This window comes from Triticum aestivum, chromosome 4A, assembly GCF_018294505.1.
Source record: "Triticum aestivum cultivar Chinese Spring chromosome 4A, IWGSC CS RefSeq v2.1, whole genome shotgun sequence".
NCBI lineage: Eukaryota > Viridiplantae > Streptophyta > Magnoliopsida > Poales > Poaceae > Triticum > Triticum aestivum.
Genome location: NC_057803.1, coordinates 132,992,943 through 133,006,092, shown reverse-complemented (window position 1 = coordinate 133,006,092; position 13,150 = coordinate 132,992,943). Strand labels below are relative to the sequence as shown.

The 13,150-nt window shown below is 45.5% G+C and overlaps 1 long non-coding RNA gene across 1 annotated transcript; it reads right to left on the bottom strand.

Annotated features, from left to right (window-relative positions):
* Positions 1–1,078: 1,078 nt before the first annotated feature.
* On the bottom strand, positions 1,079–3,401 carry LOC123081855 (uncharacterized). The gene is made up of 3 exons (XR_006438820.1): positions 3,259–3,401; positions 2,970–3,158; positions 1,079–2,874 (listed from the first exon to the last, which is right to left on the bottom strand). It is a non-coding gene; the product is annotated as an uncharacterized lncRNA (long non-coding RNA).
* Positions 3,402–13,150: the final 9,749 nt, after the last annotated feature.

Here is a 13,150-nt window from a genome sequence, read left to right as displayed (position 1 = left end):
TTGAATCTCGATAGTAGTAATACACATATTCATAATGTTGAAGCCAAAAGATGCAGAGTTGATAATGATAGTGCAACTTGTTTGTGGCACTGCCGTTTAGGTCATATTGGTGTAAAGCGCATGAAGAAACTCCATACTGATGGACTTCCAGAATCACTTGGTACTTGCGAACCATGCCTCATGGGCAAGATGACTAAAACGCCATTCTCCAGAACAATGGAGCGAGCAAGAGATTTATTGGAAATCATACATACTGATGTATGTGGTCCAATGAATATTGAGGCTCGCGGCGGGTATCATTATTTTCTCACCTTCACAGATGATTTAAGCAGATATGCGTATATCTACTTAATGAAACATAAGTATGAAACATTTGAAAATTTCAAAGAATTTCAGAGTGAAGTGGAAAATCATCGTAACAAGAAAATAAAGTTTTTACGATCTGATCGTGGAGGAGAATATTTGAGTCACGAGTTTCGTCTACATTTGAAACAATGCGGAATAGTTTCGCAACTCACGCCACTCGGAACACCACAGCGTAATGGTGTGTTTCAATGTCGTAATGAACTATGGTTTGGAAAGAAACCAAAGTTGTCGTTTCTTAAAGTTTGGGGCTGCGATGCTTATGTGAAAAAGCTTCAACCTGATAAGCTCGAACACAAATCGGAGAAATGGGACTTCATAGGATACCCAAAGGAAACTATTGGGTACACCTTCTATCACAAATCCGAAGGCAAGACATTTGTTGCTAAGAATGGATCCTTTCTAGAGAAGGAGTTTCTCTCAAAAAAAGTGAGTGGGAGGAAAGTAGAACTTGATGAGGTAACTATACCTGCTCCCTTATTGGAAAATAGTTCATCACAGAAACCGGTTCCTCTGACACCTACACCAATTAGTGAGGAGCTAATAATGATGATCCTGAAACTTTAGATCAAGTTACTATCGAACCTCGTAGGTCAACCAAAGTAAGATCCGCACCAGAGTGTTACGGTAATTCTGTTCTGAAAGTCATGTTACTTGACCATGGTGAACCTACAAACTATGAAGAAGCGATGATGAGCCCAGATTCCGCAAAATGGCTTGAGGCCATGAAATCCGAGATGGGATCTATCGTGGAACAGAGTGTGGACTTTGGTTGACTTGCCTGATGATCGGCAAGCCATCGAGAATAAATGGATCTTCAAGAAGAAGATTGACGCTGAGGGTAATGTTACTGTCTACAAAGCTCAACTTGTTGTGAAAGTGTAACACCTCGATAATTATGCTACAGTGACCCTTGACTAATGACTGCCAAGTCATCACAATTGTCTTGCAAATCATCACTTTGTCCAGAATCAAAGCCAAATTTAAATTCCATGTCAAAAATTTACATTTTCAAAAATGCAACAAAAATGTTCATGATTTTGAAAATAACCCCCCGGAAATTTTCATGTTGAAATAAACTCTAATTGGCTTTTTATTTTTGGCCCTAGCAATATTTTAGTGGTCCCGCAACATTTAATTTGGGCCATTTAAATTCCATTAAATATTATTACTTTTCCCAAACCACCTAAAACTTTGTGTGTGGCCCTATGCTAATGCACTAGAATTATGTGGCAAGTTTCAACCCTGGCAAAATTCATTTAGTACAAAAACTAAATGCAATAGTAAGGCAAAATGCAAAACAGAAAATAGAAAAGGGAAGATGAGAAAAGAGCTAAAAAGAGCTTTCTGTCACATGGGCCTGATGCATAGTGCAACAACCTAGCCCAACTCCCCCTATCTCCTTCTTCCCTGTTCATCACAGGCGCCATGGACGCACGCGCCGCGTCCATGGCTTCGATTGCCACGCGTCATGCATCCGCTGCCTTCCCGCGCTGTATTTGACCTCCCCGAACCCCTCTACACGAACCCTAGCCCTCACTCTCCCCCTCGCGCCGTTTTCTTCCCCGTGACGGTTGGCCGTCGCCTTGTCGTCGTCGATGTCGCGGCCCATGACCACCTTAAGCCACCCGGAGTTGTCCAGGAGCTTCACCATCACCGCCTCCTTCGCCTACGCTATTGGGCTGGAGTGGGGAGGCCTTGTACGCTCGCCATCGCCGTCGTCTTCGTCACATACATCGCCGACCGCCGCCGTCGATTCACACCGCTCCGGTCTACCCTCGGCCTCCTCGACCGCGCGCCTGAGCTCGCTGTGAGCTTCTCTCCCGGATCCCCTCTTTCCCTGCTTTGATATGTCGCCGTTGAGGCCGTCCCCGCGCTTGGCCGCCATGGCCGGAGCTCGCTCCGCGCGTGCTCACCCGCGGCCCTGAGCACGTCGTGCATGCCCGCACCCGTCCGCGTCCATGCCCGCGTTCTCCGTGGCCACCCCCGTACTGTGCCTGGCCGCCCCTATGCGCGCCTTGGCCACGCGCCTCGCCCGCTCCCGCCTCCGCCAGTCAGTGCCTTGCCCGCGCCCTGCGCCTTCCTGGGTCGCGCTTGGCCGTAGCCGTCCTCTGCCTAGGGCCGACCCACAGATATATGGGGCCCAAGGGCAAGATAAGAACAAGGGGCCCTTCTTGACAAACAAAAGCTAAGTTGTTCTTCGGAAGCAAAGTAAATATAGAGTGCATAGCATATATTGGTGATCTTGGACTCTAAGACTGAGAATACTATTATTTATCCATCATGATAGTAATGAAACAATATAGCGCCAGAAAAGATCAATTTCCTAATTGTCAGTGAACACATCTTTCTTTTGGCAAAACAAATAGCCTTGTCAAAACTGGTTGCAACATAAAACATTTGTGTTTCCATGAGAAATAAAACTATTGCCTGAACTTACATTTGTTTCTGGATCATCCCCGATCTGCCATGTTCTTCACTCCAAAATTGTTTACCCAAAGAATAACTATCCTGCATAAGTCATAGTAAAGCAAAGCACGTTGAGTATTTCATGTTTATAAATTAACTATGATGTCAAAACATGTTACTACAGGGATCAAAAGCACCTGGAAACCGATTCATGTGGATGTTGTAGGTGGCTTATCCGTACACCGTAGCAGTCAACACGAACAAAAAGACACGCCTGAATTGCCTAAAGTTTCTCCCTTCTTCTAATCTCCTTCCTGAAGACTCTCTCACATTTGGATCCAATGAAAAGCAGAACAAGACACATGCAGATGTAATGGATGTACGATCTGGAATCATCTTTGCCGGAACGCAGAGCTATTTGTCAATCAATCTTTGAATTGAGGAACAAGATTAGAAAGAAAGAAGAACAAGAGAACATGCATGTACCATCTAGGTCTCTCCAAAGTCCAGTTGGGGAGCGAGCCAAGCGTTGAGAGAGAAAGGAGTGTTGGTTGGGGAATGAGTTCACGCCGTAGCTTTCCATTAAAGGCCGGCCGCGACGTTGGAAGCGAAGAGGCACAGGAGTGGCGGCGCCGTTCTTGGAGTGTGTGGTTTGGGTGAGCAGAGGAGTCGCTGGTCCTTGATTTCCTTCATGCGGCTTGCCTGATGGGCTGTTCGTTGGGCCTTCTTTTTTTCCGTGTATTTTCATTGGGCTAAAGCAGATTATGATACTTACCACTACCTAGACTGGGGCCCCTGCCTCTCTGGGGCCCAGGGCGGGCGCCCCGTTTTCCCGGCCTATGGGCCGGGCCCTGCGCCTGCGCGTGCATGCTCGTTCACACCCCTGCTGCTCCCGCCACTGCTCTGCTACGCGTGCGATTGCTGTTGCTCTGCCTGCTGCTTCCTGCTGCTGGTACGGTGCTGGCTCTAGTGCTTGCTCTACCCGCTCCTAGTTGCCGCTGCTCGGCTAGCTACTACCCCTGCTAGCTACGCTGCTCTGTTGCCGTCGTTTGTTGCTACTGCTATGCTGCTTCGCTAATTGCAGCTGGCTGGCCATGGCCATGGCCGTGAGTGAGTGTGCTAGGTGTGCGCAGCGTGTGTGTGTGGTGTGTGTGGCCGGTGTGCCATTGTAGTGGACCGGCCCTTGTTTAATTAGGCTAAATAGGACTACTTTAGTCGAAAGTGCCTGTCTGCTCCCGAGCTTATTTGAGCTCGGTGAACAGTAAAATCGAAAAAAATCAAACAAATTCAAAAAATTCCAATTTTTTTTGAAAGAAACATTGACAAAATTTCTAAGCGCTTGCAAAAATTCATCATGAAATCACATTCCTGTAAAGCGTGGCAAAAAAACAAATTCAGTGCTCCAAAATGCTTTTGAAAATAGCTTTTTCAGAGTACTGATTTTTTTTTGCCACGCCTTCTAGAAATGTGATTTCATGACGAATTTTTGCAAGCACTTAGAACTTTTGTCAATATTTCTCTCAAAAAAATTGAATTTTCTTTTATTTAGTTTTGATTTTACTGTGCACCCGCTCCGCGTCCTAGTTTAGTAGTACTAATTTAATACTAAGTTAGTCTAGTACTAGATGACATGTAGGACCCCGTTAAATTAGTTAGATGTTTTATCACCCCAAAAAAATTAGATATTTTATTAACACAAGTGGAAATGACATGTGGGCCACGCCTGCCCCTTTTGACTAGTCAAATTGACTTGGTCAATTCGGATTACATCAAAATAAAATAAAACCAGAAATTTTCAAAAAAAATAAAACTTTGAAAAATAATATAAAATAAACCATAATCTGGTTGAAAATACTTTGTACATGAAAGTTGCTCAGAACGACGAGATGAATACAGATACGCATCTCGTTCGTCCGCCACGCATCCCTAGCATAGCGAACACGTAACTTTCCCCCTCTGATTCATCTGTCCGAAAACGCGAAACACCAGGGATATTTTCCCGGATGTTTCCCTCCTTCACCGGTATCACCTCATACCGCGTTAGGGCACCCCTAGCACCGCTACTTGTCATGTCATGCATCGTTATGCATCTGTTTGCATTGTGTTCATTGTTTCTTCCCCCTCTTCTCTCCGGTAGACTACGAGACTGACGCCGCTGCTCGTGCCCCGATCGACTATGCTGTTGACGACCCATCTTTCTTGCCAGAGCAACCAGGCAAGCGCCCATCCCCTTGATCACCAGATATCGCCTACTCTTCCCTCTACTGCTTGCATTAGAGTAGTGTAGCATGTTACTGCTTTCCGTTAATCCTATTCTGATGCATAGCCTGTCATTGTTGCTACAACTGTTGATACCTTACCTGCAATCATAAATGCTTAGTATAGGATGGTAGTTTATCATCAGTGGCCCTACATTCTTGTCTGTCTGCCATGCTATACTACCAGGACGTGATCACTCGGGAGGTGATCACGTGTATATATTATATACTTTATACATATAAATGTTGTGACTAAAGTCGGGTCGGCTCGTTGAGTATCCGCAAGTGATTCCGATGATGGGGGCTGAAGGGGCAGGTGATTCCACCCAGGTAGTGGTGGGCCTGGGTTCCCGACGGCCCCCGACTGGTACTTTGTGGCGAAGCGACAGGGCAGGTTGCGGCCACCTAGGAGAGAGGTGGGCCTGGCCCTGGTCGGCGTTCGCGGATACTTCAATTAACACGCTTAACGAGATCTTGGTGTTTGATCTGAGTCTGAACACTAGCCTATACGCACTAACTAACTACGCGGGGACAGTTATGGGCACTCGACATCGTGGTATCAGCCGAAGCCTTCGTGATGTCAGCGACTGAGCAGCGCGCGCCGGGTTGGACTGGAACGCCTGCTCTTGTATAAGGGAGGCTAGGTCTGCTCACCGGCCGCGTACGCAACATGCAGGTGTGCAATGAGCGATGGGCCCAGACACCTGTGCCATAGGATTTAGACCGGTGTGCTGACCTCTTTGTTGTGCATAGGTAGGGCTGTGACGTGTTGATCTTCCAAGGCCGGGCATGACCCAGACAAGTGTATCCGAACAAAGGGGATCGAGCGTGTTGGGAAATGTGGTGCACCCCTGCAGGGAAGTTAATCTATTTGAATAGCCGTGATCTTCGGTAACATGACAACTTGGAGTTGTACCTTGACCTTATGACAACTAGAACCGAATACTTAATAAAACACATCCTTCCAAGTGCCAGATACAACCGGTGATCGCTCTCTCACAGGGCGGCGAGGGGAGGATCATCGGTTAGTTATGCTATGCGATAATACTTGGTGAACTTACCATCTACTCTCCTACATGCTGCAAGATGGAGGTGGCCAGAAGCATAGACTTAGATAGGACTAGCTATCCCCCCTTATTCCGGCATTCTGCAGTTCAGTCCACATATGATACCCCTTTTCCATTTGATACCAATGCATACATATGTAGTGTAGCTCCTTGCTTGCGAGTACTTTGGATGAGCACTCACGGTTGCTTTGCTCCCCCTTTTCCCCCTTTCCATACCTGATTGCTGCGACAAGGCGATGGAGTCCAGGAGCCAGACGCCACCGTTGACGACGACTTCTACTACACTGGAGGTGCCTACTACTACGTGCAGGCCGCTGACGACGACCATGAGTAGTTTTGGAGGATCCCAGGCAGGAGGCATGCGCCTCTTTCGATATGTATCAATGTTTGTGCTAGCCTTCTTAAGGCAAACTTGTTTAACTTATGTATGTACTCAGATATTGTTGCTTCCGCTGACTCGTCTATTATCGAGCTCTTGTATTCGAGCGCTCGAGGCCCCTGGCTTGTAATATGATGCTTGTATGACTTATTTTATTTGTAGAGTTGTGTTGTGATATCTTCCCGTGAGTCCCTGATTTTGATCGTACACATTTGCGTGTATGATTAGTGTACGGTTAAATCGGGGGCGTCAAAAGTTGGTATCCGAGCCGACTGCTTGTAGGGATCCCCCTTCCAAACTCCTTGGCCGAAGTTAAGTCTAGTCGATGAATTTTTTTTACTAACTTGGTTGTGCGTCCCATAGGCCCACGTCGCCATTGGGTGGTATTAGGATCTTTTATTCCTCATCTATACTCTGGGACTCTAATCTCTCTTCTATTCGGGTTAAATGAATTTTGCTAAATCTAACATTAGGATCTTGTGGTCACTTTCACCCGGGGAGCACCTTATTACCGATGATCGTCTGCTTCACCAGAAGATTAAGAAGATACTCTCCGATATTCTCTCTAGACTTTGTGACCACCACTTTTTTGATATTTCCGACCACCGATAAATCCTTATGGATAACTGCTTACACTTGTCGTTCATACCTTTGTTCCCAGTTGCCCCTATTATTACTTGATACCCTGAAAAATTCTTCGATAATTCGAGAATCCTTTGTGCCCATCGCTTTGCAGCTCCTTGTCGCAGAAATACCCCTAAGGATAATTCCTCACACTTATCAAGGATTCGTTTATCCCCAGTTGATCATGTGTTTCACAAAATTCTTTGAATGCTATTCGGTCTTCCAAAAATTCTCAGCAGACTATTACTCTTGAAATTCTTGCCTGCTTGCATTATGGTTAATTCCATATGTCTAGTAGTTTTCGTTGACATCCCTTGTCCTTGCCATTTTGAGACTAATGAATTATTGTCTGTGAATGCACACAATCATTAGTTGACCCTTATAAATTATCCTTCCGGCTCAGACGTCATCTTAAACATGAGATGGATCTCGAGCAAGCAAATTACCATCGATTGTACCCCTAAGGCTTTCTACTTATCCTTCCCGAATCAGAGCTTTACTTCTGAACCCTTGTGTTGGAATTCATAATTCCTTTGCATTTGAGCTCTGAGTTAGTCAGTTGTTTCTATAATCTGATCTCCTTCTGTTCTTTCTTCCTCTGGTTGAGTACACATGCTCACATCAGATCCCTTGTGGACCATCAGTCCCTTTGTCGGAAATTTATCCGACAACGTCCTTCATATTCAATAAGCTTGTGAGCCTTTCCTCGGATACATAATGCCTTTGGTAAATTGTATCCTCTGCTTTTGTCAACCATGCTCTACTATCGAGCTTGTGTTATTTACTATTGAAGCTTGTGGTATATGTTCCCAAGATAACCCGATGGGATTAACCTATACTTTTCCTTAATCTGTGTGAACCCGAAAGTTTTCACGGGTCATACTCCTCTGGTAATTCATCAGGTAGTTTTTGACACTGAAATCATTTTTATCTAGAGCTATGAATGAAAGGTTATGCATTGAAGAAGTGGGAATCGGCCTTGAACTTTGTGTTCATGCCCATGGACACGATGTGGATCTTATCATTAAAGCTTCTCTTAAATTAATTATTCCCTTGGTAGAAGTTCTTATTTCTAGGATCCGGCCTTTTGCGATCATGGTTCCGACCATGTTCTCCTTTAAATTCCATTTCTCCGACAAGTTATAGTACTTGTCTTCTGCAGATCAATACATCTAAGCAACCTCTATATTGACCTTCCTTTGAGTATTACCCTCCGTTATCTCAAGAATATCTAAGAACTGTGTTGCATCTCATGAGTTCTTCATCAGCTATTATTTTTCACTGATTCCAATTTTTCATTAGTTCTGAGTTGTTAGTCGCTCAAGAACACCGGTAAGTGAACCAATTCCGAACTCCGGTCCGATAACTCTAAGTAATCTTCTTTTCTTATGAGTTTAATAATCCTTCAAGTCATTCCTAGCCGTATCGGCTATATCATTATCGTGCTAAATTTTAATTGTGTTACCTGGTCCTTCTTCTCGGAGCACAATTTTTGACGATGAGCTAATCTTAAGTCGAACTTCCTCGTCATATCATTTCTCCTTGAACATCAAACTTGATTTTGAGTTTATTTTGTACCTTTGGTTCCCATAACCTTTCGCTTCATCATCATTTGACTTGATGGTATCGCTGACCGATTACATCTTCATGAAATCTCTTGACAACTGTGTCGTGATCGTCATCAACATCCTAAGCTCTTCCAAGATATATATCAAATTCTTGATGAGAAATACTATCCTTGCCCTTGATGATTTGTATTGTCACCGACCACTTTATTGCTTTCCCTCCAACACAAACTTGTTTGTGTTCTATGTTATACCTTGAGTTCCTTGCTATCTAGCATTTGCTCTTCTTTACCTTGGAGTATTACCATCTTTTATGTCAGGAATGTCGGGAGGATTACTCCACCTCTTAAGAATTCTTGGTATAGTGATACTTCTCACCATCACCATTCTTTCTTGGTCTTCGTGTTGTTTCTAACCGGAATATCGACAATCGAACTATGATCTGTGAATTAAAAACTTTTAGCAACCCTATTGCTTTGAAGTGAATGGTCGATTGATTCATTTTAATTCTTTGGTTCATTAAATCGCCGTTCTAACATTTATCGTGCAACCCATCCCATATTTTGGGTGCACCTGTCAACCAATGTTTGCTTGTGTATGTTTTCCTCGAGCATACCTCATTATATCATTTGGTCTAACAAGTGTTACCTCCTTGTTCAGATAATTGTGGAATTCCATCTTTTGTTAATCTCGATGAAATGTCGCTGAGTCCATCAGCCACCTCCTCATCCTCTCCTGGGATTAATGATGACTCTTGTTTCGGAATTCGCTTCCATAGTTCATTGCCCGAGAATCTTATAATGTCATCTCATCAATTGCGTTGCACATTTTCTTCTCAGGCATCCCGAGTCTGAGGTATCCTGACACCAATCAGATCTGAATCTCGGACAGATATGATGGTTGGAACATTTTCCAAGAGTCATAACATTGGTCTTTATATAACCTAGTAAGGTGATATCATGCCTAGCACACATGGCCGGAGGACCTATTGCTACTGTTTCCTTTTTAGCAAGGCTATCCCTTCTTCCATGAGGAAATTGTAAGACTTATTCTACAAGCCGTTCCTGATGGATCCTTGGTGTTTCTAAAGTCTGATCTTCACCTGAAGACCATGCCAATGCTATCTCGAAGCATGTCTATGGTACTCCGATTTTCAACAAGAACATTTGAAGCCCAATGCTAAATGTTTCCTGCTCAATTATCCAAACACCGTTGTATGGATTATGTCATGAAATTTCTCTCCCCTTATCTAAATGGTTTTTCTCTTTCTATCTTGTCATGAATATCATGCTCTGCTTGTCCCTGGGAAGGATGTATCCCTGAAACATGTGTTTAAACACATTTTCCTTTCCATTGTTCTGTTTAATCTGATGATCACCTTTTCTTTTCCATTGTTTTGTTTAACCTTACTGGTGATCTATATGATCTAAGCAGTAATATTCTACTTCTTAGGTAAGCACCTCGTTGAACCACTCTATCAGTAAGACCCTATTAATATTGTTGATAACATTTTGGTAACCATCGATGGACGAGAACTTTACCTATTGGTCCGCCTCATTCAACGAGCAGGAAAATGGTTCTCTTCGTCCCTCACCTTTGGTACCAATGATTGTTGCCAACATGACTGACAGGTAGCCTCTGACATACATTGTTATCCTGACCGTGCAAGAAGTCAGCGCCCTTTCTAATTTTAACCTGCACGGTGGGCCCATAACCCATAGGTTCCAGGATCGAAATCCTCGCGCGTGGCCTCGTATGTAATTCACGAGCCACCCCCGAGAGATCATCAATTCTGGTATCAGATACAGTACTTATTCCCATTGCCCGGAACCCCTTTCACACTCTATTTCAGGCAACGAACAATTGCCTATCCAGTAGAAACTTCTTATCGCACCTTCTTACTTTACTCACGATACTTTCTTAAGTTTCAATTTGAGAGTTACTTTCCGCCACTTTCCCTAATGTTATCTACCAGATAAGCCCCTTGTAAAGGTCCGTTTTTCCGAAGCTACGCCTTATCCTTTTCATCAGTACGTTGGAGTTCTCGAAGAAAGGATGACGACTTCATCCTGATGACCTGGAGCAGAGAAATGAAGACATCAATGTAATGGATTGATCGCTTCGAGAAGAGCAACCAAGAGCAAGAAGATCCATAAGAATTCCGTAACCTAGTCTTTCGCCCTTACTCCACCTCTTAAATCTCGGGACGAGATTTCTTGTAGTGGAGGAGATTTGTAACACCTCGATAATTATGCTATAGTGACCCCTGACTAATGACTGCCAAGTCAACACAATTGTCTTGCTAATCATCACTTTGTCCAGAATCAAAGCCAAATTTAAATTGCATGTCAAAAATTTAGATTTTCAAAAATGCAAACAAAAATGTTCATGATTTTGAAAATAACCCCCCGGAAATTTTCATGTGGAAATAAACTCTAATTGGCTTTTTATTTTTGGCCCTAGCAATATTTTAGTGGTCCAGCAACATTTAATTTGGGCCATTTAAATTCCAATAAATATTATTACTTTTCCTAAACCACCTAAAACTTTGTGTGTGGCCCTATGCTAATGCACTGGAATTATGTGGCAAGTTTCAACCCTGGCAAAATTCATTTAGTACAAAAACTAAATGCAATAGTAAGGCAAAATGCAAAACAAAAAATAGAAAAGGGAAGATGAGAAAAGAGCTAAAAAGAGCTTTCTGTCACACGGGCCCGATGCATAGTGCAACAACCTAGCCCAACTCCCCCTATCTCCTTCTTCCCTGTTCATCACAGGCGCCGTGGACGCATGCGCCGCGTCCATGGCTTCGATTGCCACGCGTCGTGCATCCGCTGCCTCCCCGCGGTGCATTTGACCTCCCCGAAACCCTCTACACGAACCCTAGCCCTCACTCTCCCCCCTCGCGCCGTTTTCTTCCCCGTGACGGTCGGCCGTCGCCTTGCCGTCGTCGATGCCGCGGCCCATGACCACCTCAAGCCACCCGGAGGTGTCCAGGAGCTTCACCATAATCACCTCCTTCGCCTACGCTATTGGGCTGGACTGGGGAGGCCTTGTACGCTCGCCATAGCCGTCGTCTTCGTCACGTACATCGCCGATCGCGCCGTCGATTCACACCGCTCCGGTCTACCCTCGGCCTCCTCGACCACGCCCCCGAGCTCGCTGTGAGCTTCTCTCCCGGATCCCCTCTTTCCCTGCTTCGATATGTCGCCGTTGAGGCCGTCCCCACGCTCGGCCGCCATGGCCGGAGCTCGCTCCGCGCGTGCTCGACCGCGGCCCTGAGCACGCCGCGCATGCTCGCGCCCGTCCGCGTCCATGCCCGCGTTCTCCGTGGCCACCCCCGTACTGTGCCTGGCCGCCCCTATCCGCGCCTTGGCCACGCGCCTCGCCCGCTCCCGCCTCCGCCAGTCGGGGCCTTGCCCGCGCCCTGCGCCTTCCTTGGCCGCGCTTGGCCATAGCCGTCCTCTGCCTGCGCCCGCGCGTGCATGCTCGTTCACACCCCTGCTGCTCCCGCCACTGCTCTGCTACGCGTGCGCTTGCTGTTGCTCTGCCTGCTGCTTCTTGCTGCTGGTACGGTCCTGCCTCTACTGCTTGTTGCTCGCGTGCTGCTACTGCTGCTTGCTCTACCCGCTCCTAGTTGCCGCTGCTCCGCTAGCTACTACCCCTGCTAGCTACGCTGCTCTGCTGTCGTCGTTTGTTGCTACTGCTATGCTGCTTCGCTAATTGCAGCCAGCTGGCCATGGCCATGGCCGTGAGTGAGTGTGCTAGGTGTGCGCAGCGGGTGTGTGGTGTGTGTGGCCAGTGTGCCATTGCAGTGGACCGGCCGTTGTTTAATTAGGCTAAATAGGACTAGTTTAGTAGTACTAATTTAATACTAAGTTAGTCTAGTACTAGATGACATGCAGGACCCCATTAAGTTAGTTAGATGTTTTATCATCCCAAAAAAAGTTAGATATTTTATTAACACAAGTGGGAATGACATGTGGGCCACGCCTGCCCCTTTTGACTAGTCAAATTGACTTGATCAATTCGGATTACATCAAAATAAAATAAAACTAGAAATTTTCGAAAAACAATAAAACTTTGAAAAATAATATAAAATAAACCATAACCCGGTTGAAAATACTTTGTATATGAAAGTTGCTTAGAACGACGAGATGAATCCAGATACGCACCCCGTTCGTCCGCCACGCATCCCTAGCATAGCAAAAACGCAACATCCCCCCTCCGATTCATCTGTCCAAAAATGCGAAACACCAGGGATATTTTCCCGGATGTTTGCCCCCTTCACCGGTATCACGTCATACCGCGTTAGGGCACCCTAGCACCGCTACTTGTCATGTCATGCATCGTTATGCATCTGTTTGCATTGTATTCATTGTTTCTTCCCCATCTTCTCTCTGGTAGACTACGAGACTGACGCCGCTGCTGGTGCCCCGATCGACTACGCTGTTGACGACCCTTCTTTCTTGCCAGAGCAACCAG